The sequence below is a fragment of the Vulpes vulpes genome, chromosome 12 (assembly GCF_048418805.1).
Source record: "Vulpes vulpes isolate BD-2025 chromosome 12, VulVul3, whole genome shotgun sequence".
NCBI classification, from domain to species: domain Eukaryota; kingdom Metazoa; phylum Chordata; class Mammalia; order Carnivora; family Canidae; genus Vulpes; species Vulpes vulpes.
The window spans coordinates 146,628,200-146,655,392 of NC_132791.1; the positions used below are offsets into that span (position 1 = coordinate 146,628,200).

The window sequence follows — 27,193 nt, forward strand, 5'->3', positions numbered from 1 at the left end:
ACCGGGGTGTCTCAGTCAGTTAAGCACCTGCCTTTGGCTCAGATCATGATCTCAAGGGTCCTGGGATCGAGCTTTGTGTTGGGCTCCCTGCTCAGCAGGAAGTCTGCTTCTCCCTCTCTCTTTCATTCCTGCCCTACCCCACCCCACTCGTGCTCTTTCTCTTTCTCAAATAAATAAGATCTTAAAAAAAAAAAAAAGGAATAAGGAAGAGATAGTGTTTGTGCTTCTGTAATTGGGAAAATTCTAACCAAGCACAGTGTTGCATGACTATCCAAAGGGTGCCTTCAGTAATTATTTTGAAGGAAATACAAAAGATCAATGTCCCTTTCCTTTTGGTTTGTTCATTTCTTACAAACCAAAGGCAACCTGAAACATTTTCTAATTTATAAAAGGCTCGACAAATGTAATCATTTTTACATAATAAAAAGAAGGGGGAAAATCCAAGTTATTAGGGGAAATATTTGAGCTGATATACTCTTGTATGTTATTCTCTTTAATTACCCTCTCATCATTAAAGGATTGCTTTTTTTAACCAACAAAAAATAAATGTGCACAGGTACATCAAGATTTTAAAATATGTATAGGCTTCTCATGTTGAAAAGTGTCACTGAAATCGACTATCTGTATTCTCCTAAAACCAAGGCTATTAAATCTATCATAGGGCATTTCACTGGCATCTGATTGTTTGAAGGGGCTATAGGGAAACTGATGACATTAAGTAAGATAGATTATGGATCACATTCAACTCTCATCTCTCCATGGGCCTAACAGGCATAGCTTGCATTATTGCTAATGGGAGTTTTGAGCATAAGCCTTTGTGTACTTAAGAGTTTACCATTAAAAAATCTATCAATTTCCTAATCCTTGCAGTACAATGCAAATGGGCTTTAACTTTAGGTGTAACTTGTTAATTGGTTGACAACAGCCTCATTGTAAGTGATTGACATCCAACAAGTTCTTTTTCCTTCTCTTATGCCCCTTTTTAGTTCCAGAACCAAAAAGCATTTATCAGCAACCTAGAATAAAGACAACAGGAGGAGACCTTGGTTACTTATGTAGACTTAAAACAGCAATGCGGGAATACGGATAGGGTTATATTTGCAGTACTTTAGGAATTACCAGGCATAGTCACACGTATGGTGTCACACTGAATCTCACTGCAATTCTGTCTTGAGAGTAGTTTAGTCTTAGACTGGGTAGATACAATGAAATACCATAAGTTGGGTAGCTTATAAACAGTAGAAATTTATCTCTCATGGTTCTAGAGGCTGAAAATCTGAGATCAAGGTGCCAACCTGTTCAGGTCCTAATGAGAACTCTCTTCTGGGTAGCAAACTGCCAGCTTCTCATTGTGTCCTCATGGGGCAGAAACAGGGCTCTAGCCTCATGACCTAAGTATCTCCTCAAAGTCTTCCCTTCTAATGCCTTCATATTAGGGGTTAAGATTTCAACATGAATTTGGTAGGGGGGTAGGTGACCCAAACATTTCATTTATTGCAGTTGGGCCACCTATTACACCCATGTAGACTGATTATCAGAGTTACGTTCAAATTTCTTATCCAGTGTCACAAAGCTTGCACATATGAAAACCAGGACTGGAACCTCAACCTTTTGGCAAGAAGTCCAGTGCTTTTTGCAGGGCCCCAAATTGCTTCTCAGTCTTTCAATTTCACAAGTGTTTCTTAGGGCCCATTTCATCAGATTCTAAGAATGGCAACAGTGCCCGACATTACTACCTCCTCTCAGAGGACTTAGAGTTTATTTGACCAAAGTTTGGGTACATGGCTATATCATCAATTATATTTTCATGAAGTGTTTTCAGAGTGTAGAGAAAGGAGAAATTGTGGGCTGTTCATTGGGGGAAATCTCATGGAGGAGGCCTATGGGCTTTCATGGATGCTCTACAACAAATAAAGTAACTAAGGAGTTAACCCTTTTGAGCCTGTGTTGGCCACTGTGTGAGGTACCTTTCATACTTTCCCTCATTTAGACATCATCATAATCCTCTGAAGGAGGTGTTATTACATGCCACTTTGGAGATTAGAAAAATCAGTGCTTGCAGGCGTGGAAGGCCTACTTGTCCAAGTCACTACAGTCGAGACAGAGCCAATTGAACCTATGTTGAAACCAATGTTGAACACCAATGCCCCAACTCTTAACCACTATGGTACATGATTTTATACTCAGTAGATTTAAGAATCTGACTTTTTTTACAAATGTATGTAAAAATGCGTCTAGGCCTATAAAGCAAAAAAGCAATTGGAGTTCCCCTTTTCCTTACATGTTGGCAGACCTGTGGAACAAGAACAGAAAGGGGGGATTTATTAGGTTCCAAACTCTCACTTTATAAAACAAAGTTCTGGCCCACACAGGAATACCCTGAAGCTTCAAGATGACAGTGAAAAGGCCAAGGAGTCAGACATTCTGCCAAACTTAGCAAAACAAAACAAGAGAGTATGAGCACAGAGGACATTAAGGGATTAGGACAAATAAGGGCTGGTCCAAATCTTTTAAGGAGACCCAGCCTTCATGGCCTAATACTTGGGGGACAATCCACTAGTGGAAGTTGAGATGCCACAGCTTTGTTCTCCTAACCCCTGACGGAGGTGATCCAGGAGAAAGCTCATCTCCCTGCATAAGTGTCTAGAGCTATCAAATAAGGTTTACCCATGCTTTCTAGAAACTTTCTGCAGTGTACTTTTTATATATACATACTTACAACACAAACATATTTTTGTACTCCTTTTAAAGTCTTTCCCCTAATGCCCTACGTACTACCTCAGCAGTTTTTGTCACCACAGTAGTGGTTGGCCAGCATAGAGTGCTGGTTGGTGTGTGTTTATCCACAGGTATTGGCAAGTATACAACACGGAAGGAAAAGGCTTCAAGCAGTTGGGAGAGAGGTCGGCAACATTAGGTCACTGGACTCAAAGGCGGATAAGAAGATGCTGGGAGATTTAGTGGAGGGTTGACAAGAACAGTTTTAATTAGTTGTGCTTTTTAAAAAAATGGTAAAATATATACAACACGAAATATGCCATTTTAACCATTTTTAAGTGTATGGCTCAGTGACATTAATTATTGAAAATGTTGTGTGACCACTACCATGATCTATTTCCAAAACTTTTCCATCACCCCAAACAGAAACTCCATATCCATCAAGCCAAAATGTCCCATTCCTCCTTCCTCCAGCCCCTGATAAACTCATGCGCTTTCTGCCCCTATGAATTCATCTATTTTAGAAATCATATGAATATATGGAATATAGGAATATATGACTTCATATATATTCCTATATTTCACACAATATCTGTCTCACTGTGACTGGCTTCTTTTGAGGTTCATGCACGTTGTAGCATATCAGAACTTCATGTCAGAACTGTAGTATCAGAACTTCATACCGTTTCATGGCTGAATATTCTATTGTATGTAGCTACCACATATTGTTTATCCATTTATTTGCTGATAGACACTTGGATTATTTCTACCTTCCAACTATTGTAAATAAAGCTGCAATGAACCCTGGTTTACAAGTGAATCCTTCTTTTCAATTCTTTTGTGTATATATATATATATCAGGAGTGGAATTGCTGGGTCATGGATAATTCTATGTGTAACTTTTTGAGAAACTACTTTCCACAGGGACAGCACCATTTTGCATTCCCACCAGCAGGGGATGAGGGTTCCAGTCTCTCTGTATCCATGCCAATACTTGTTAATTCCGTTTTCTTTTTATAGCCATCCTTGTAGGTGTGAAGCGGTATCTCATTGTGGTTTTGAGTTGTATTTCCTAATGACTAATGACATTGAGCATTTTTAATGCACGTACTGGCCATTTGTATATCTTCTTTGGATAAATGTCTATTCAAGTACTTTGCTCATTTGTTAATTGAGTTGTTTGTTTTAGGTTGAGCTGTAGGAGTTCTTAGGTATTTTGCATATTAAACCCTTATCAGATACATGATTCGCAAATATTTTCTCCCATTCTGTGGGTTGTCTTTTCACTTTTTAAAAATATTAGCACAATTTTACTTCAACTTTTTTTCTGCTTATAAAAAAACTTCTTCTGACCAAGCTGATATGTAAAAGGCTAACAGCTGTTGTCTAAAGGCAATGTGGAAGCCATGAGGCTGTCCCTCAGACACGAGGCACTGTGTAAAATCTCCACACTGGGGCTCAAGGCAGGTGAAGGGGGTAGAACTCTCCCTTTAGGGTTGGTGGCCCCAGCCAGGAGCCCAGGTTCCCCCTCCCTTGTCCAAATCCCCATTTTGTGGTAGATAGGACTCTGCCAAGCTGACAGCTTGGAACTCCCAAGCTGCTTGAATGTTTGGGTGTGTTAGGGGAAAATGCTGTGGTTTCAAGATGGCCCACGTGCCAGCCCTCAGAGAACCTCAGCCAGTACCCTCTTCCCACTTTAGAGAGCCGACCTCCTGTCTGGCTGGGTCCTGGCTGGGCCTTAGCATGAGAGGCAGCCTTTCACCTCCAGTATCCTTCCCTCTCATCACAACCCCCATGCCCTGGAATTTTTGGTGTCATGGGCCTCATGTAGTGTCAGGTGCTGCTGAAGCCTACCATACCTCTGAGGCAGACAGTGAGGGGTAGCTCCTGACCCCTGGAGCTCTGGGATGCCTATACATTATGTTTATTTCCAGACTGTGGTCCACTGCAGGGAGAGGTGGGTCCACTACAGGGTTGGGAGCCTCAACCCTGTAGTGTGTGCATGTGGCAGAGAGGAAGTTGAAGGATAGAAGGAGGGACAAGGAATCATGAGGACAGGGTCAGGGCTGAGTGAGAGTGAGGAAGGAACTTGCCCTGAATGTTGCCAGCTGTGGCCCATCTGAAACAGAACTCTGTTCCAAGGGAGACCCTTTGGGTCAGCTCAGCTGGGTAACCACTCAGGGCATGAGTAGGGTAGGCTGAACTTGGACCACAGTATTGAAGAATGACTGTGCAGGGGTACTGGGTACAGACAGGGTGTGGTGATATCTGGGCTCTGCATGATGCCAGGACCTGGCCAACAGAAGGTAAAGCAGCACTCTTTGGAGTGACCCATGGGGTCCAGGTTGGACAGGCAGGCAGACTGGCTTATGGACAGGAGCAGCAGTGGTTCCACTTTTGGGGGTGGTAGGTAGTTCCTGATCATCTATTATTCATGAAGCCCTAGCTATAGTCCAAGGCTTCAGGGTTTTTTCCCCCTCTATCAGAAGCAAGTGGAGTGTTCATTCCTTAGTTCCTTTAGCTTTGGCTGTAGCAGGATGTCCTTCTCGGTCCAATCGGCAAAGAGCATTTGGCATATGGTGTGGTTGTCCAGGTCCTTCATGATGTTATGGATCACCTGCAGCATCTGACTGATGCCCATTCCTCCCATGGTCACACCAATAGACTTCACCATCTTGATGACAGGGTTGGATTTCTTGTCTGGACAGATGGCAAACTTCCCTGGGTAGTTTGCCTGGGTAGACTAGCAGCCAGTTTGAGCCCTGGAACTCACTCAATGATGTCTCTAATCTTCTTGTTTTCTGGGTCCTGGGACATCTTTCCCTCTAGTGGGAAACTTGGGATGGATGCCTTTGAAGAAATGCTTGATGACCAAATCCACTAAGCCCTTGTCATGGCTGGAGATAAGTATATAGCACAAATGACCAGGTTTCGTGCATTTTTTTTAAAGATTTTATTTATTTATTCATGAGAGACACGGAGAGAGAGAGAGAGGCAGAGACACAGGCAGAGGGAGAAGCAGGCTCTATGCAGGGAGCCTGACGTGGGACTTGATCCTGGGTCTCCAGGATCACACCCTGGGCCGAAGGCAGCACTAAACTGGGCTGCCCGGTTTTGGTGGATTTGAATCAACAGGTAGATATGCTGGCCAATGGGAAGGCCTAGAATGTGATGGGGCCATAGCAACATGAAGCAGAACCATTGGGTACTATGGCCAGTGTTCTTCTTATTGATGAGCCACAGTGGATACTTGATGTCCAGGTTTCTAAGGGTTATGGCTGGGGCCCAGTACTGAATAGCTGGGAAGGCTGTAGAGGAACCAGACTGAAGAGAGCTCCACATGCTCCCTATGCTCAGCTGGGCCCAGTGGTAGTGACTGCTGCCCAGGCCAAGTTGGGCTGCCTCTTTTCACTTTTATAATAATGTCCTTTGATGCACAATTTTTAAAAAGTTTTTAATTTTAAGTCCAATTTAACTATTTTTTCTCTTTTCTTGCTCATACTTTTGGTGTCATATCTAAGAATCCATTGCCAAACCCAGGATCACTAAGATTACCCCTATATTTTCTTCTAAGAGTTCTTTGGTTCCATTTTGAGTTAGTTTTTATATGTGATATGAAGTAGGGATCCAACTCCATTCTTCTGCATGGGGAAATCCAGTTATGCCAACATTTTCTTCTGAAAAGACTAATCTTTCCCCTCATTGAATGAACTTGATGCCTTTGTGGAAAATCAATTGGCCAAAAATGTATAGGTTTATATCTGTGCTTTCAATTCTATTCCATTGGTCTATATGTCTGTCCTTATGCCAATATAGCACTGTTTTGATTACTGTAGCATTGTAGTAAGTTTTGGAATCAGGAGTCGTGAGTCCTCCAACTTTGATCTTTTTAAAGATTGTTTTATGTATTCTGGGCCCCTTGCAATCCCATGTGAACTGGAGAATAGGTTTTTTTCATTTCTGCAGTAAAGGCTGTTGGAATTTTGATAGAAATTGTGTTGAATCTCTAAACCACTATAGGGAGTATTGCTATCTTATCACTATTAAGTCTTCCAAAGCATGAACATGGATGTCTTTCCATTTATAGCCATTCCTCAAAAATATTGTGTGTTTGGTTCCAGACCACCACAATAAAGTGAATATCACAATAAAGCAAATAAAATGAATTTTTTGGTTTCCCAGTGCAAATAAAAGCTATGTTTACACTATATTGTAGTCTAGTAACATGTCTAAAGCACACCAATGTACATACCTTAATTAAATAACACTTTATTGCTATAAGATGCTAACCATCACCTGAGCTTTCAGTAAGCTGTAATCTTTTTGCTGGTAAGGGGTCATGTCTTGATGTTGATGCCTGCTGACTGATCAAGGTGGTGGTTGCTGGAGGTTGGATGGCAGTGATAATTTCTTAAAATGGGATAACAATGAAGTTTGCTGCATCAATCTCTTCCTTTGATGAGCAATTTCTTTTTAGCATGTGATGCTGTTTGATAACATTTTATCCACAGGATTTTTTTTTTTTTTTTGAAAATTGGAGTCCATCCTCTGTTACTGCTTTATTGTTTCTTAGGGGGAAAGCTTTCAGTCTTTTATTACTCTGGGTTTTTCATAAATGCCCTTTATCATGTTAGAAAAATTCCCTTTTATTTCTAGTTTTCTGAGTGTTTTTATCACAAAAGACTGTTGGATGTTGCCAAATGCCTTTTTTTTTTTTTTTTTTTTTTTTTTTTTTTTTACAACAACAAGCTAGGAAATGATCCTAGGTCTTTGGTTTTGTTCTTGTTTTTGTTTGTTTATTTTTACCTTCGTTCTAGTAATGTAGTTTATTACATTGATTTTCTTATGTTGAACTACTCTTGTATTCCTGAGATAAATCCCACCTGGTCATGGTAGATAATCCTTTTAATATGCTGTTGGATTTGATTTCCAAGTATTTTGTTGAGTATCTTTGCATCCATAATGCTTATTGACCTGTAATTTTCTTTCCTTGTGATGTCTTTATCTGCCTTTGCTATCAGGATAATGCTGGTCTTATAAAATGAATTAAGAAGTTGTTTTCTCCATCATAATTAAGTGCATCAACTTTGGAGGCAGATGGTGTGAATTTTAATCCTGCCTCTGCTACCAAAAAGTTTGTGGTAAGTTATTTTGTTACTTACCCTGTCTAAACTTAATTTTCCATTCTGTAAAATGAGAGTGTTAGGAGAATTAATTGGGTTCATTCATTGTAAAGCCAGTGGTGTGCTGGTAAATGTTTAACAACTAGCTCTCAGAGGATGTGGAAGTGGGAAACCTTGATTGGTAGTGCTTGCCAATTTCCGTAGCGTGACTACTGCAGTGACTGATTTTAAGGTGCCAATGTGAAATCATCTAATATGGAGTCAAGGAGACATGCACACAGCCTGTTCTCATGTGCCAGGCTGACTCCAGCACATCACTTTTTAAAAAATAAAGTATGAAGTACATAAGTGATCAATGAATAAATATAATTTTCAGTTGCCTTTAACAACAAGAAAAAAATAAAATGAAAAAAGGATGATTCCTGAAAAATCAAGGTGTATAACCTCCCTCTATATTGCCTTATGTTCTAAAATATTTTATATTCTAGGTATTTTGAAATGTTATCCTCAGATGGTCTATCCTCTGTGGGAATCACATTTCATACCCACTTTCCCTCTTTAGATCTTGCATCATTGTTTACAGTGAACATAATCACAGGGACGATGGTCCTTGCCCACAAGTCTATTTGCCCTGCTGGCAGCTGACCACACCTGGAAGGACATGTTGCTCCTAACTGTTTAACCTTGAAGACAGCAGGAAAACTTAGAGACATCATCCTGCCTTGGCTTCCTGGTTGCTAAAGTGTTCTGCTTGATATTGGCCCTGCCAGGAGCCACCAGCCAGTCCTGCTTTCCTAAAAGACACACACAGATTGCCCAACCAGCTCCATTAGGCAAATGACTCTGCAAACGTCATGTCCTCTATACCTGTGCTCAAACCTGGGTTTAAGAAAATCTATGAAGCAAACAAAGACTACCCTGTCTGGTACCCTGTCTCCTGGGTACCAGGTCTTAATCTCTTGACCAAATCACTGTGTTGTCCCCATATTCCTTATCCATCCATCCATCCATCCATCCATCCATCCATCCATCCATCCAAGACTTACAGATGCCTGTGGCTGCAAATACAAAGATGCTATATGGCTCTAGTGTCTGTATTCACAGCCTGGGATGGGGTTGGGTAAAGTGGAGATAGATATGCAAATGAATAGTGGGAATAAGGTATAGTAAGAAAAAGTACAAAAGTACATGTGAAGTGCTCTGTGAAACTAAAGGATGGATCTTACTTGCCTCAGGGAGCTAAGAAGATTTTTGCAGGGTGTGTGCAGGTAACCAAAGGGTAAAGCAGAGGTTTGGGGCCAGATTATGATGGGCTTTGTATGCTCTACTGTGATGCTGAACTTGATCCTCCAGCCACAGGGAGGCTGTTTCCTTTCCTCTTCTACTGCCCTGCATCTTAGGACTTCAAGGCTCTGGTCCATGTAATAAAATAATAACTAGCTTTTTTAGGGCTTACAATGTGCCAGATACTGTACTCAGTGCTTTGAATTCATTATTTTTTTTTAATTCATTATTTAACTTAATCTTCACAACAACCTTAGAAGACAGAAAACCTCATCATCTGCATTTTAGAGATGAGAAAACCGGGATTTAAACCTCAAAGTCTTAAAACTAGGAAGAGGCAGAGCTAAGACCTAGTTCTGATTCTCAGCCAAGACTGTGCTCCTAGAAACAAAAGCCAGTAGGACTTGGTGTAGTTGAGGGATTAGGGAGAGTGGATCCATCTCCCAAAACCAGCCTCTGAAACTTCCCCACATTTTTAAAATGTTCATACCTTAAACCCTCTTACCTCCTACATGGGCTGATAGCAACAATCTGAAAACACCTCGTTTAGGAGACAGTCATGGTTATTGTGGAGGAGGGCTTCATATGATGATGGCAGGGTCAACTTACCTCCAAGACTGTGGTTGTTTCTGGGGTGATGTTGAATTAATGATTAGTCTGCTCATGTATAAGTCAGTTAATGCCCCTCCCCAATAATGTAATGTGTTAACCCAATTAAAAACACCTGTCCAACTAAACTGAAGGTCAGAACTGTCAACTCCCATTTTACATTCTGTAAAAGGAAGCAGGAATTCTATTTAACCCTTCTTGCCAGACAGTGTTAGACTTATATATTAAGTTAACTATATATTAAATATGTACATATATAATTTAATTTAGTGTTGATATCAACTCTGTAAAATTGTGTGTACAAATGAGTGACCTGAAGCTCAGGAAGGTAAAGCCACTTGTTCAAGGTCATGGAGTCAATTTTCTTTCTACTACTCAAGACTCTCTAACATTGGGATGGTCTTTAGTTTGTATCCTATCAAACAACTGCCCTTCAGGGTGCCTAGATGGCTCAGTTGGTTAAGTGTCTATCTGCTCCTCAGGTCATGATCCCAGGGTCCTGGGATTGAGCCCCACATCGGGCTCTCTGCTCAGTTCCCTCTCCCTCTGTGCTCTTTCTCCCAAGTAAATTAATTTAAAAATCTTAAAAAAAAAGACACAAACAACTGCTCTTTTTTTTTTTTTAAAGATTTTATTTATTTATTCATGGAGACACACAGAGAGAAAGGCAGAGACACAAGCAGAGGGAGAAGCAGGCTCCATGCAGGGAGCCTGATGTGGGACTCGATCCCGGATTCCGGGATCATGGCCTGAGCCAAAGGCAGAAGCTCAACCACTGAGCCACCCAGGTACCCCTGCTCTTCTTTTTAATAACGAGGATTTGAATGTCCTTAAAGGAGCATTATTATTTTAGAGATGTGGTGTAGTGAAAAGAGCAGGAGCTTTGATGCCAGATATTCCTGTGTTAAGATTCTAGTGCCTACTCTTGAAGTGTGACCTTTGGCAGATCACCTGATCTCACCTGAAAAGATGATTGTGAGAATTGCAGCAGATGGTGGGCCCCTGGAATACGTCAGTATAGGTTAGTTCTTTCCAGCTCCTCCTCGGTGTAACATGAATGGACAGCTCCAGCCAACTCAAGCAAATTGGTTACATACTTACTGCATTTTTACAGGTATGTAAATTTATTTTAATTGAAACAAATTCCTGCTATATGATATTCTGGGGGGAATTTTGGGGAAGGTATTGTGAAGCTAGGCAAATTATACAGTTCCCAGACCAGTCAGGGAGGCTCATGACTCAAGAGAATTTTGGGTGAGGAAATAGAAATGATGCTGTGTTGGAGCCACAGAATATCTGGTCAGAGACATGACACAGGGACAGATGGAATGAGAAATAGCAATAGAAGGCAGCAGACACAGATTTCCCAAGACTGATGGTTGTAGTACACACTGTATGAATGTGTGTGTGTGGGAGAGACCAGTTGGAAAGGGTCAAGGAACGCATCATGACCCCCATCCTGCCTTCTCTCCTGCTCTGTCCCCCCATAGCACTTTCGGTTTCTCTTAGAGTAACCAGTGTACTTATCTCTTTGTAACAAGGTGGAGAGAATATCACTGTCTCTTAAGAGCTGGAGCCAAAATTCCACTTGGGGCTAGAAGCACCGAGGTTTGGAAAATTGGGTATAACCAAATTGGTCGCAGAGCTTGAGGCAGAATGTCATGACTTGAGGATATGGATGTTAGAGGAAGGTCCAGTTGCTGTGGGTGCTGTGCAATTTTGGGGGTAATCTGGGATGGAGAGTGTGGGAAAGAGAGGAGGGAGGGCAGAGGGCAAAGAGAGAGAGAGAGCAGCTAGCAGCATAGCTGAGCTGTGATTCCTCCCTGCCATTCCCTACATCTCCAGCAATGACCATCAAAGTCAGGTTGCTTTGTGTGAGTGCCTTTGGTGGGAAAACCAGGAAGGGGCAAGGTTTCATTGTGCAGAAAATATTAGATGTGAGGAAGTGGAAGTGTCCCTTTGAGTATCATCCAGCTCTGGAAAGGGCTGTATACTTCCACAGGCCAGTGTTAAGGGTTGGGGATTCAAACCAAGTTTACCCAGATCTTTGTGAGCCAAAGGGGCCTCAGCTGACACAAGTTGTATCTCTGATTTCTTTTTCTTTCCTTCTTCACCTTTCCCCCCCCACCAACACATACCCCGTACAGTACTTGACATAGAGTAGGCACCCTGTAAATATCTGTTGTGCTGAATCATATAAATATTCTGTGTGGTTTCTGCTGTTATGGTATGTAAAATTGAGTAAAGACAACACACACAGATATATTTCACACATAAAAATAAACCTAATCCTAAAAGTTCTGGGAAGGATATAAATACCATCTAAATAGGCTTATCACTTTCCCATCTCTTTGTTTTTTGGTAACATTCAAGGTTCAATTCACATTTCACCCTCCAGGAAGTTTATCTGGATTTTTTTTTTTTTTAATTTACCTGGATTTTCGGTGATGTTTCCTATCTCTGAAATCTTATGCCATTACCCTTCTGTGTCAGCCACTTAACACTTGATCATTTATTTTTAGGGTGGATGTTTTGCCTTTTCTTCTAAAAAGCAGTCTCTGATGACCACTCTTGCTAAGGGCTGAGTATACTATTCTATACACATAGTTGTTCAGTTGATTGTTACTTATTGTGTGTTTCTTGCATCATATTCTCAGAAACTTCAAAATTTAGTATGTACTTGGCATATACTGGTACTGAATAAAATATTGTTGAATTGAGTTAAATTGTTGGGTGCCACAGACCTCTGAGAATCTATGAGTCCTAGATACCAATCTCCTGCCAGAATAATAGAAAATTAGAACTTGGGGAGAAATGAAATCTAGTTCTTGTTAAGCTTTATTTTCCTATTGCTTTTAAGTATGTAATTTAGGCTTTCCACTCAAAACCCAAATATGATTTATTGGCCAATCACTTTTACATGGATACTATGAGGTTAAAAAATAAAGATGCACAGAATTTTGATGCTGACAGACATCATAAAAATCATGTGCTCTAACCCAGGAGAAGTACAAGCTCAGAGAGGTTAAACAGACTGCCTTATGTTTTCTTGGCCTGTCACAGAGCTCACTGAGCATTCAGGTCCCATGCTTTCTGGTACAGTGGCCTTTCCAGGCTCTAAGCTTGGCTGTCAGAATAGTGCTTTCATTATTAATGCAGTATACTAAGTCCCTGGTGTAGAATAAGCCTCATTATTAAAGCTAGTAAGTCAGTCCAAAGCAATCTGATATTCCTGTAAAACTGAATAGATTTTGAAGTAAAGAATCCTTGAGTTCACTGCCTTCCAATGGGGCTATCCTCTCACTTATCCTATGTATATATATCTCCCATAAATGAACAATTCTGTATAAATATTAATTATAATAGTTTTATTGATTCTGTTATAGTGCTGTTAATTACATGAACCACAAAAGCCTTCAGTTAGATTAAGCCATAATAAATAAGATTAGTAATACTCTGCTCTGTATATTGAGTGTTCTTATAATAAATGGATGTTCATCTTTTCAGAAATTACTACATTGATATCTTATATCAGATATCTGACTTTTTTAGTAAAAAAACTTGAGTGTCTTCTAACTAATGTTACTAATTATGATTATTCATCCTTATGCTAACCCTATCAAGTGGACATTATGATTTTCCTCACTTACAGGTGAGGAAGAAATTAAAGCTCCTAGAAATTTGGTCTCTTGACCGAGATCTCACAGTAGGGGAGGCCAAGATAGCATGAGATAATATATATGTACTTAGCACAGTGATGGATGGATAGTGGGTTGAATAAATGCAATTGAAGGAGTCAGTGTGAAGTGAGAAGAAAGATGAAGCTGTTTTGAAGATGGTATGTAAGGTATATAATTCCTATATAAAATATATATGACCCATGGGTGGTTCAGTCAGTTAAATGGCCCATGGGTGGCTCAGTCGGTTGAATGCCTGACTCTTGGTTTCAGCTCAGGTCGTGATCTCAGGGTTATGAGATGAGCCCTGTCTAGCTCCACGCTGAATCTGCTTGAGATTCTCTCCTTCCCCTCTACCTGACCCTCTCTACTCTGCAGGCTCTCTCACTCTCTCTCTAAAATAAATAAATAAGTCTTTAAGAAAAAAGCAAATACATAAGACTAAAATTTGATTCTGAGCTTCCTAACAATCAACAGGAGAAACATGATCAGTTATATAAGTGATAAGTAACCTTGCCCAAAAAAGTATAACTATCTGGATCTCAGACCTAAGGGCCTTTTTTTTTCTTTTTCTTTGCTTTCTTCTTCTTTTTTTATTTTTATATTTTAATGTTTAAAAAAGATTTTATTTATTTATTCATGAGAGACACAGAGAGAGAGAGGCAGAGACACAGGCAGAGGGAGAAGCAGGCTCCATGCAGGGAGCCTGATGTGGGACTCGATCCCCAGTCTCCAGGATCACACCCTGGGCTGAAGGCAGGTGCTAAACTGCTGAGCCACCCAGGGATCCCTTTTTTCTTTTTCTAAAGACACATGTTTAACACCCTGGCAAGGACCTGAGAGGATGAGGCAAACTCACCCCAGAATACATGGGATGGCTGTTTGAAGCCTGGAAGAAGTAATGGCCAAAGCTGAGTGAAGTGCAGATGCCTGACAGAAGGCAGAGGAGGGTTTAAGAAGTGGAGGGAAGGGTCGTGCTAGAGTGGAAATACTATGTAAGGCCAGAAGCCCCAAGAGGATTATGTTTCATGAGAGGCTCAAACGACATACAATTCACCAAGACCATTTAGAATGCACTGCAGAGAAAGCTGTCCATATCACCAAGGAGTCACTTCTGATGGTCTGGGCTTGAAGTAGGAGAGTGGACCTGGAGCTGGACTCCTTAATAGCCATGGACATGTTGGAGCTCCTCCTAAGGAACAGAGAGAGGCCAATTGGAAGTGCTGAACTACCAGAATCCATGAGGCCACAGTACTATAATAACCAGTAGAGACAAAGTGGCAGCCACAGGGTCTTGGTCTGCAGAGATACAGGGGAGGGTTAACAGTTCATAGTATCCCAAAGGGCAAATATGTAGACAATGAAGGTACTACATAAAATCTAAAAATCAGAGGGCCTGTGATCACATGGTCCCCTGGTCGCATACATTATATATGACACCACCATCTAGAGCAGTGGACCTCATAGAGTGCTGAGAGGCCTTGGAAAGGCACATCTGAAATGACAGATCAGAGGCAACTGAGAGACCAATTGTCTTCCTGTAAGATAGGCTTTACATCAGAGACCTTTGTATGACAGTGTGTCCACACCTAGGAACCAAGGAATTGGAGCAGGAGTGGTGCCATTTACCATCACTCCTAATGACTCACTGGGGAACTTTGTCCACATTCTAAATTATAGCTGTTGCTGTGGCCCTTTGGATTCCTTGTCTCCAGAGACCAGCAGGGGAAAAAGGGTCATCATCATAGCAGGGAGAATCCATCCTCATCAGCAGGAGGAGTACCTTTTACAAACGCAGCTAGGGAGGAACATGAGTGGAACCCAGGAGAACACAGGGGCCTCTCCTGGCACTCAGTTACCCCATTGGAACTGTGACTGGAAGCGTATAGCAATCCCAGCCTGAGAAGGGTGTGACTGCAAAGGGCTCAGACTCCTAGGGAATGAAGATTTGGGTCACTTCAACAGGTAAACCACCAGAACCTGCCAAAGTAATAGATAAGCACGAGAGGAATTTAGAATGAACGGAAGAAAAAACAAAAAACCAAAAAGAATGGACAGAAGGAGAGGATGTGAACCAGCTATGGCTCTGAGACCAATGGTGGTGACCTGGCCATAGTCTGCCTCATTAACCATCTTTTCTAAATTTCCCTGCAGAAAGACAGGTCCACAAACCTATGGAAGTTCTGCTCCCTGAACCTGCTATAGAAGTGGACCTGAGCAGTGCAGTGCAGTTCACTTTCAATGCAGCTGCCATGAAAGTGCACGGCTCCAATCTCCTCCTTGAAGGGAGCATGACTAATGAAAGTTCAGCTATTTCCTGTCTGCATCCATTACTAGGTTTGTGCAGGGACTGGACTTCCAATGCCAATGACTGAGCATGCAAGCATACTAAGGCAGGCCAGTTCCAGTGAGTGGTGGCCACTTTGGCTTGAGGACTTCTCAGTGGCTTACTGAGGTTTTCCTGGAAATGTGCTCTTTCTATTCCTTCCTCCCATTCCCCCTCTTTTCTTCCATAGATATTGGAGCTGCAACATGGTCTGGAGGCTTCCCTCACCTTCTCTTGCCTTCTCTCCCTCTATAGGCATTTCCCCAATAAATCTCTTGCTTATCTAATCCTGTCTTACTTCTTTCTTGAAGGACCTAAACTTATGTATGCTCCCCAGTTAGTGACTGGTTAATTAAGTGCAGTCCATGCACCATAATGTAGGTGAAACAGTGAGTTTGTATATGCCTTCTTAGTCAATCTTCATAATCATTTATTAGGGTAAATGGGCTGGGTCCTATTATTCCAATTTTACATATGAGGAAACTGAGGATTAATTTAGGAACTTGCCTGGGGTATACAGCTAGTAACTGGTAGAGCTGAGCTGAAATTCAAACTTAGGTCTGTATTACTCCAAAGTCACCTTTACTACTCAGCTATGGGACAGCTGGGTAAAGAGCAGAGTTGACATTTTAAGAGAGTTGAAGTCTGTAAGGAAGGAGTGAGCTGAGAAAGTTCTCCAAATTACATCAAGGTATATCCCAAGAAATAATTTTTTAAAAAGATTTTATTTATTTATTCGTGAGAGACATACGGAGAGAGGCAGAGACATAGGCAGAGGGAGAAGCAGGCTCCCTGCAGGGAGCCTGATGTGGGACTCCATCCTAGGATTCTGGAAACACACCCTGAGTGGAAGGCAGACACTCAACCGCTGAGCCACTCAACCATTGGGACACGCAGATGTCCCTCAAGCAATAATTTTAAGGTAGTACTGATACTGTCATCAAATGCATGATAGAAGGGCAGCCTGAGTGGCTCAGCAGTTTAGCACTGCCTTTGGCCCAGGGATCAGGGTCCCACGTCGGGCTCCCTGCATGGAGCCTGCCTCTCCCTCTCTCTGTATTTCTCATGAATAAATAAATAAAATCTTTAAAAAATGCATTATAGAAGCATCTAAGCTCTGGACAGTATTCCCTCAATAATTTTAGTCCAAAAAAGTTTTAAAGTGGGCATTCACAATCATACATATGATTCAATTGCTTTCATCTTTTTTCTTTCTCTGAATGATACTTTTAGCAAATATCTACTGAACTTTTACTATATGTCATTCATGATTCCTTCCAGGCAAAAAATAATGTACATTCCTTTTGCTTCCCCATTACACGTAATCAGACTCTTTTTTCTTACTTTCAGTCTGTCATCAGTATTATCGATGGCCTACTGCTTTCATGGTATTAGGCAATAGGAAAGGATCTCTCTCCTGTAAGTATAATTTTCTCATCTTAGAAGGGGACTAATTCTTTTTTTCTTTTTAATACATTTTATTGGAACAATTGATTATCCATGTACTAAAAATTCAGAGATTATACAAAAAAGTTTTAAATGTCAAGTGAATCATAGAACTTAAAGTGAGAACTAAAGATACAAATTTTCTAGAAGAAAATGGGTGAACATATCTATTATCCTGGATTAGGCAGAGATTTCCTAAATATGACACAAATAGCATACATCAAAAACTTTTAAAAATTGATAAGCAGGATAATCAAAATTAAGACTTGTTTGAAATGCACTCAATATATTAAAACAAAAAGGCACACTGTTCATATTACTATCTATTAAACATACCAATAATGAAAGACATTTATCATTCATAATATATCATATATAAGTCATTCTTAAAGTGATATAATAAGAAGATAAAAAACTGATTAAAAAAAGGAGGAACGACTAGACACTTCAAAAATAGAAGATACTCATTCACATGGCAAAGAAGCACATGAAAAATTCTCAGCACCATTCATTATTCATTGGGACAACACAAATGATTATTTCAAACCCACTGGATTTGATAGAATTACAAAGAGACTGGTAATACCAAGTGTGATAAAGATAAGGAGCCACTGAAGATTTTATACGACACTGGTGGGCATACAGAAAGAGACTGCTACTTTGGAAAGTCATTGATCTGTTTCTTATAAAGTTAGGTACACAATTATCATATAACCTGAAAGTAAAGGAGACTAATTTATTATTATTTTTAGTTATTTATTTACTCATGAGACACACACACACACACACACACACACACACAGAGGCAGAGGCACAGGCAGAGGGGGAAGCAGGCTCCACACAGAAAACCCAATGTGGGACTCGATCCTGGATCTCCAGGATCACCCCCTGAACTGAAGGGGGCACTAAACCACTGAGCCACCCAGGCTGCCCTAATTTCATGGATTAGAGACCACATAGGTAACTGTCCCATTACTGTCTAAATTTAGTTTAGAGGTAAAAGATTTAACATTTTCTTTTGCTCTTTTTTCTTTCTTTCTTTCTTTCTTTCTTTCTTTCTTTCTTTCTTTCTCCTTCCTTCCTTCCTTCCTTCCTTCCTTCCTTCCTTCCTTCCTTCCAAGGGTAGGATGAGGGAAAGGGATTGTTAAATAAAGAGCATTTATTGAATAGTATATTTTCAATATAAATGACAGTCTTGATTTTAAAAAATAGCACTTCAGACACTTTGGAGTATCCACTGAAAATTCAGATGGTTTAAATATTGGATATTTAAAGCATTGAGCTGTATAAAACCTAGAATGATGTAGAATAAACATTTATGTCATCCTCCCTCATTCAGTCTCTTAAATCTTTTTTCCCCCTTAGCATATATCACTCTCTGTCATCATTCTAATTATTGACTCATTTGTTTTATTTTCAGCTATCCTCTCCAGTTAGGAACCTTCTCTGTCTTGTTTCACTGTTATATTTACAGTGCAGAATAATGCCTGCACAAAATTTGGTACTCAACAAATATTCATTATATTCATTTGTCTAACTTAAGGAGAGAGAATGACTTCTTAAAGACTCACAGAGGAAATCACAATGCAAAAAAAATAATAATAAACCCACAACAGTAACATACTTGACTGTAAGAAAATGGAAAATTTTTCTGAGCATAATCTTTTAGAGCAAATAGTATGTTGGAAAAATACAGATCAGAAGGATGACAGAAAAATATTGCTATCTTTATTAAAGATATTGTTATTACAAACTGCTGGAAGATACTATGACTCCAGTAGGTAGCAGGAAAGAATGAAAACAGAATTCCCCCTATGTACTCCATGAACACCCATTGATAAATTAAAAGGAAAATGAAAAATAGAAATTAGTGAGAAAGCACATGGAAAATTATTAATCTCTCTAATAATCATAGAAATTCAAAATTAAAGCAAAAATACATTGAAAAAATTTTAAATGTAAATAATTTTATTTTTTAATTAATTTTTTAATTTTAAGTAGGCTCCACCCAATGTAGGGTTCAAACTCATAACTCCAATATCAAGAGTTGCATGCTCTACCAACTGAGCCAGCCAGGTGCCCTAAAGATGTAATCATTTTAAAAATGATAATGTTTGGGGCACCTGGGTAGCTCAGTTGGTTGTGTGTGCCTTTAACTCAGGTCATAATCTTGCAGTCCTGGGATTGAGCCCTGCTGAGCAGGGGAGCCTGCTTTTCCCTTTCTCTCTGCCCCTGCTCATGCTCTCTCTCCTGCTCACTCTCTCAAATAAATAAAAAATTAAAAAACCTAAAAAAAATAATGTTCACTGTTGCAGAACCTGACATTTTGTACACTTTTCAGGGCAGTGTAAACTTTTGGAAACTTCCTGGAAAGTGACTTGCCAATATGAATCTGTGAACCAGAAATCTAAAAAATGCAGTCTATTTAACTCAATAATTCCATTTCTGTGAATCTCTCCTAAGATAATTGCCTAAATAGTATATATTTAATTATTATTTGTTATTTGCATGAAGAAATTTGTTAGTTATAAAGACTTTTGTAGAACATGAAAGATGCTCATAAATTAAACAAATTTAAGGAACAATTTATAAAATTTCATGGATACCATGATTATACTTAAATTAAAAATATTCATAGTGAAAAAAATAACTGGAAGAAAATACATAATATGGTAAACATTTATATCAGGGTTACAAAATTACAGTGATTTTTTTCTTTTCTCTTGTTGCCAAGTTTTAACCATTAAATTTCATGATCTGTACAATGGTATTTTAGTTTTGTTTAGTACAACTTGTTAAGGCAAACCTTATTGTTTGAATCTATTTTCCCATCGTAATCTAATCTTTTCCAGAGAAATAGATTGGTCAGCAAACAGTTTTTTAAAAAAATATTTTATTTATTTATTCATGAGAGACAGAGAGAGAGAGGCAGAGACACAGGCAGAGGGAGAAGCAGGCTCCATGCAGAGAGCCCGACGCGGGACTCGATCCTGGGTCTCCAGGATCACACCCTGGGCTAAAGGCGGTGCTAAACCACTGAGCCACGTGGGCTTCCCGCAAACACTTTTTTTGATGAAGATTTCCATGGGAAACCCATGTGAATGATTGCTGGATGGGGTTGTTTTTTGAAAATTTCCTGATAAGAGGTTTCTACTTCATTGCATTTGGTTTAGTTCAATTTAGATGAATATTTGTAGCAGGATTTCAGGTTTCATGTTACATATTAGAAGGAAATATATGTAGTCCTTTCATACTGTTCTCTCTCGTATGTTTCTTATAGGATGACTATCCAAACTTTTTCTATTCTCAAAGATAAAATTGAATTCCTTATCCAATTTAGCTAGTGGCTGGTTGTTCTTAGTCAATTTGTCAACTAATTTGGAAAATTTCGGTCACGTGAGGCTCTTCCTTTTGCTTCAGCGCCCACATCTAAACCAGTTACCAGGCAGTCTCTTCTACTAACTAAGGCTTTTGAAACTTTCATGTTTATCTCTCCCTAGTCCACTGCTTTAAATATTGATGTTATCACTTGTAGCCTGCAGCTCTATAATGCTACAGATCCATCCTCCACCTTACCTTTACCTTAGTGATTCTCAATAGGGATGATTTTTGTCCCCCAGAAGACATCTGGCAATGTCTGAGGACATTTTTGATTGTCATAATTGGGCCAGGAGGTGGGGGGGGGGCGGTTGGGGGGCGTGCAGGAAAAGCAAGGGGGATTGCTACTGGCATCTAGTGGTTAAAGGATAGAGATGCTGCTAAGCATCTTGCAATACACAGGAAGCATCCCATAACAAAGAATTTTCTGGCCCCAAATGGCAATAGTGCTGAGATTGAGAAACCCTGCCCTAGGGGGATTCTTGTAAAATACAAACCCGCTTAAAGACCTCGAGAACACACACTACGTCTTTCAGACAAGATGTGTGCATAACTCCCATCTTATTTGCCAGCCACACAACATATATGTATTACTGTCTGAATATGCCATGATCCCTGCCTGGGTTCCTGTGATTAATCTGTTCCTTTGTAGTTTCTTCTTTCCTTCCTAATTTCCTCAGGCTAGATTGGGTAATTATCCTCTAGGATCAGTTTTTATCAGAGCATGAATCACACTGATCTGTCACCTGTTATTCTACTCCAATGTGTGAGCATCAGAGGTCAGGAACTGGGTCTTTCCCCAGAATCTTCGGCATTTAGTGTAATGCCTCATACAGGGAAATACACTCAACCAAGGCCCTTCTGATTCCTTTTATATAGCAGTCAGATTCATTCTTGAGTAGGATGGGGTCATTGCTGCTGTCCTGACTTTATCTTTATTCTTTGCCTTTCCCGAAACGTGGCTCTTTCATGTTTCCATCTCCATTCATTCATGCCCAACCTGTTACTCTAAGACCCAGCTCAATAAAAGTGATTTACCAAGCCCACCATGTGGGCCACCCAGGCCTGCATGATCTTTGTTCGCCTTCAGCATAATCCCAATGAGGAAGATATTATCCCAATTAAAAAATTATTTATTTATTCATGAGAGACACAGGGAGAGAGGCAGAGACCCAGGCAGAAGGAGAAGCAGGCTCCCTGCAGGGAGCCCAATGCAGGACTCATCCCAGGACCTTGGGATCAAGACCTGAGCTGCAGGCGGAGGCTCAACGACTGAGCCACCCAGGTGCCCAGTATTACTATAATTTAACAGGTGAAGAATATGATGCCAATAGCTCTGAGTGGCAAGTGAAGTAGCCCGTGAACATAAACACTCCATAAGTGTTTATGGAGGCAACTGGGCCGGGACCTTCCCTGCTTGATTCTCCTGTTTTCTCTGTGAATTCTTCTACATCCTTCCAGAAGGCACACTGGAGATTTTTTAGTCTGCTCCTCAACTTTTATGAGTAAACTGTAAATTATTTCGGGTATCCCAAGTGACTAACGGTGGGAGCCAGACCTAAAATCCAGAACCCTAAAATCAAATGCTCTCCTCACTCACCAGGTTCCACACCAGCACTTTTTGCTCTGGAGGAGGTAAATTATCCCTCAAGTTATCAGAAACCCTCCAGCTGGATTAGCCAAATCAGGGCATATGAGGCAGCCTCCTTCCACAGTGAGCTACAGAAGCCTGACCACACCTAGGCAGATTTTCAGGGGGAGGACACTGGAGTGTTTCAAGCTCAAGAATGCAACAGATTTGAACTTTTAAAAGCTCACTGTGGAAAATTAATTGGAAGCTGGAGTGATGCAGAACCTGAACTGGAGAGGTGCTTGTGGTCCTTCAGGTAAAGAGATGTGGGGAACTTGGATCCCGTGGTTGGAACGGAGAGGCAAAAGGACTAGAGATACCTCGGAAGTAAAATTGTCAAGATTTGGCTGTAGAATCCTACAAGGATCAGAATCCTGGCTGTAGTGTGACCTTAAGATTCATAAGCCTCAGTTTGTTTTGTCATAGATAAAATAATGGCTACTTCGAGAGATTATTTTTAAAAAAATGAAAAGCGCTGAATACATTAGGTATCAACAAGCGTTAAGTTTCTTTTTAAACTTAAAAGAGCTCTTTAAATACGGAATGCGTTGGATGTGAAGAGATTTGCCTATGTCAGATAAGACTTACTTGATCTTAAGTTCCGGGGAGTCCAGGGCCGCCCAGCTGCCCTGTTAGTCTCTCGGACAAGGGGTTAGGACTGTGATGAGGGCATCCCGGCGCGGGAACCTGTGGCGGGGGTCCACCTGTAGCCCAAACCTGACGGCAGTTTTACTATCTGCCCGGGCCGACCTCTCGTTTCTAGAATGGTGTTTGCAGAAAACACGGTAAAAAAAAAAAAAAAAAGGGGAGTGAAGGAGCGAAGCCAGCTGCGGACGGAGAGGGGGCAGCTCGGGGGCGCGGGGCGCCGCGCGGCTGCAGAGCTCGAGCCTCCACCGCGGCCGCCGCCGCCCCCTCTTTCCTGGACCGCCGCTCGTGACGTCACGCGGGGCGGGGCCGGCCCCGGCCTGGGGGGCGGAGCCAGCGGCGGGGCGGGGCGGGGCGGGGCGGGAGCGTCGCGGAGCGCAGGCCGCGGCGGCGGCGGAGTAGCCAGCAGCCGCAGACCGCGCGGGCCCGCGCCCCAGCCCCAGCCCCGGTCGCCGGTCCCGCGCCCCCTCCTCAGCCCGCGGGCGCGCGCAACGCCGGGGCCCTGCGGGGCTGGCTGCCGAGCGAGCGGGCGGGCGGGCGGCCGGAGCTGCGCGGCGACCCGGAGCGCCGCTGCCCGGCCCGGGCGCACGCGGAAGTGGTGAGTGTCACGGAGGGGAGGCGGCCGCGGCCGGCCGAGCGAGGGGCGCGGAGTCCGGCGCCGGCGGGCGGCGCGGCCGTGCTCCCGGCTCGCCCCGCCGCGCACCCCCGGCGCTCGGCGAGCGCGGCGCTGGCCGGGGGGGCGGGGGCGGGGGCGTGTGGGCGCGGGCGGGGACGCGGGGGATTTCCAGCCGAGCGGAGCCGGCCGGCTGCTGGGCGGCGGGCGGCGGGGGGCGGGGGCCGGGGGCCGCACGCCGGGGTGGCGGAGGGAAGGTCAGGGCTCGCCGCCCCCTCCCCCCAGAGCGCACGTCAAGTTTTCATAAACAAGCCTGGAGCGCGCTGACATCCTGTTTATACCACCCCGAGATGCAGGCGCGGGCTTGAGGTCTGACGGGCCTCGCTCGTGCCCCGAGAACTTGACCGCCGGCTCTCGGGCTGAACTGCCGTGGTTGGAGGGGGCGGGGGGCGGGGGGCGGGGAGGAGGTTTCCTCTCTGGCCTCCACACCGAGGCTGAGGGGCTTCGTCGTTTTCCTCCTTTGCGAGCTCGGCGAGGGAAAGTTTCTGGGATGTGGGGCCGTGTTTGGGGCTAAGACGGGGGGGGGGCGCGTTTGCGGACTCAGGAGACGCCCCCCTCCCCTTTTAGGTTCTTCCGAGACCCCTGGCCCTCGACAGCCCGCGAGAAGGGCGAGAGATGCACCCCGGGCGGGAGGGCCCGGGAAGAGGTACGGTGAGAGCGAGAGCCCCCCCCCCCCCCCCCCGGGGGAAGTGCGAGCCCTGCTGTAATGGGCCTGAAAACGGGGCCGGTCTCTGGCCGTCCCTTCTGTCTTACTCTTCAGACCCCCTCTGGACGTGGTCGCCAAGCATCCAAGGGAGACATCGCTGTAGCAGGGCTGGTACCCCCCCCCCCCCCCCCCCACAGTCACATCCCAAGGTTCCAGGGATGCCTGCTCCTTGGATATCTGTCTACCAAGGGACTTCTTTAGGGAGACCAGATTGGCAGGTGTTCGCCTTTTATTATTATTATTATTATTATTATTATTATTTATTTATTTATTTAGGTGTTCGCCTTTTAAAAACGATTGTATGTTCTCTGTGAATTCCTGTGTGCCGGTTCGGAAGAGGACCCTGCCACTTCTTTTCATATGTGGCTGTGAGCTGTCTTCTGCCCCCGGTTGAATACATGCTATTAACTTTTTTTTTTTTTTTTTTTTTTAACACGAGTCATAGGGTTTTTCTCTCAGTGGCAGGAGTTCACAGTGGTGTTAAGATTGTCATTGCTTCTTTCAGGTAGGAAAGCGATGAGTAGAATGCAGGAACAATTCGATATGATCATGGAGTTCTTTGTTGGCAGATTTTTAAGAAAAGGATTCAAACGGATGGGCGTTTACACAGTGCAAAATCTTTTTTTAAGACGAGCATTTTATATCGATTAAATATCTGTTCAGCTCCCTTTCCAAAACCCCATTTTGTGCTGTTTCTCGCTTTTGCTTTTGGTGACTCTGATGTTTCCTACGACCAGGGAATCATTCTCGCTGAAGGATCAATGTGTTCTTTTGTACTTTGTGGTGAAGGTTAATGGAGACAATGAGGATACCAGACACTTGGGGAACAATGTGCTGTGTATTATGGAGAAATTGTGTCCTGTGTATATATAGGTCCAGTTTAAAGGCGTAAATAATCATACCTAACGATTGTGGACATGATGAATAGGAGCAATCACATCCTCTTCTTCTTCTTTTTTTTTACATCCTCTTCTTAATTCTACATATCATATTTACTAAGCACTTTCACTGTATCTTAATTTTCCTAAATAGATGCAAAAGTTTATTTTTAAATCTGAGAATTGTGACACTCCACATTGATTTTCCATTCCACAGTATGCTAATTATAACCATTGGGAAGTGATGATAGAAGGAGGATAAATAAATTATACATATATAGATAAAATAATTCAAACATTTTACAAAAGATAACTACATTTCAATTTGCTATAATTTAAGCAGTCTTACTATCAGTTTGGTTAATGCTCTACTTGTGATTATCTTTCTGGTCATTTGGTATCCACCCTTTACAGATTAAGGTAATAAGGTGAATTAGGTTGCAAAAATTTTTTTAACTCAGGCATTTGTTAAAGAGATAGTAAAAATAAGGAGTTTTGAGAGTGGAGGTGCTTTTGCAAGAACAGACACTCGGATTAAACGGCATGAAGAAACTTAAATTGAGTGCTTTTAAGTCAGATTGTTAGGTCTGTCAGTTTACATTCTGAGTTCACAAACACTAGTGGTTTCAAGTGCAGACCACAAATTGTAGTACTGTTTTAAAGTTATCAATCAGCTTCTTCTGAATAGCTTTAGGTCATATATATATTTGGACAGAGACCCAGCTGAAGCAAGTACTGAGGACATGTGTAGATTTATATTCACTTCTATAGAAGAAACGCTAATGTATAACTGAGTTAATAAGGTTTATTAGCAGAGACCAAGATCTGTGTTTTCTAACTCCTTTAAGTGTTTCTCTCCCTAAACACACACATATTGTATATATTTTTATTATGTATTTCCTAAATTTGTTCTAATGAGATAATATACTTTTAGAAAATTTATCATCTGAGATGTGAATATTTGTACAAGGAAATTTTTCTTGTTCATTTCCACATTAGGAAAAATTGAGGAATTGGTTAATTAACTCAGTGACAAAGTATATATATATATAAAATATCATAAAAATGATATTTTTTAAGATTTTATTTATTTATTCACAAGAGAGACAGAGAGAAGCAGAGACACAGGCAGAGGGAGAAGCAGGCTCCATGCAAGGAGCCCGACGGTGGGACTCCATCCCGGGACTCCAGGATCAGGCTCTGGGCCAAAGACAGACGCTCAACTGCTGAGCCACCCAGGCGTCCCGAAAACATGATATTTTAAATAAATAAACTGTTAGATATACCAGTAGTTGAGGAGCAAAGAGGTCAAGGTTATTGAGTGAAAAGATTGGATGGTTTGGTATTATTGAGTTCTTTGTTACTATTTTTGGGGGGTAAAAGACTTATGTAGTTTTCTTATTAGAACATAAACTTTTCAGCTCTATAGTTTCTTTAAACATAAGAATTATTTTCTCAGTATAAGAAGAGGGAACACTCACAGTAGAAAAATCAGAAAATCGAGGAAAGTAGAAAAGTCATCCATGGTGTACTCCCTTTCCTGTTTAAAGACAATCAAGTTCTTACCTATTTCTTTTCTATGAGTCCTTAAAATTGGAAGAAGAGATAATGATGGGAAAAGGGGGAGCAGCTGGTGACCAGAGAAGGTATTATTTGTTTCTATGCCTTTCATTTTCTCTTTTTTGATAATTACCATGTACAGGTATGTCATAGGAGAAATATCATTAGAGAGATTGGTTCATTGTTTTTATACTTTGTGGGCTAACCTCCAAGCCATGTTCTCATTCGGCATGTTGTTTCCTCTCTACCTCTTGCTCTCCCCTGTACTCAGCTAGGTGTGCCACTATTGCTTCCTGTCTCAAAAACCCTATGGTAACATGCGCTTTTAAACAGCTGCCATGTTGAAATGAGCGGGTTTCAGGGGCAGGAAACTACTTCCTATGAGAATTCTTCCCTCTGAAGTGCACCAGTTTTTTTTGGCCGTTTGAGGCAACAAGAAAGCATAAAACATTAAGTTCATTTCCATGATATGTTTACTTCTAAGGTTTTATGATCTGTGATTCTTAGCAGCTGGCACTGGGCACACATTTTTCCTTGGTG

The 27,193-nt window shown here is 41.8% G+C and overlaps 1 protein-coding gene and 1 pseudogene across 15 annotated transcripts in view; one reads left to right on the plus strand and one right to left on the minus strand.

Annotated features, from left to right (window-relative positions):
• Window positions 1-27,193, plus strand: part of JAK1 (Janus kinase 1) — a 231,278-nt gene that overhangs the window by 82,797 nt on the left and 121,288 nt on the right. For 6 of the 15 annotated variants that reach the window (XM_072730703.1, XM_072730716.1, XM_072730708.1 and 3 more), the window contains 2 exons: window positions 7,740-7,859; window positions 10,644-10,848. The exons of 7 other annotated variants lie outside the window; for them this stretch is intronic. The gene's annotated coding sequence lies outside the window, so the exon portion shown is untranslated. Of the gene's footprint in view, window positions 1-7,739; window positions 7,860-10,643; window positions 10,849-23,245; window positions 23,435-23,664; window positions 23,819-24,076; window positions 24,156-27,193 lie in introns of those variants that run through there. 2 more of the 15 variants (XM_072730717.1, XM_072730702.1) reach the window with 2 other exon arrangements.
• LOC112907914 (NADH-cytochrome b5 reductase 3-like) lies at window positions 4,880-6,060 on the minus strand (annotated as a pseudogene).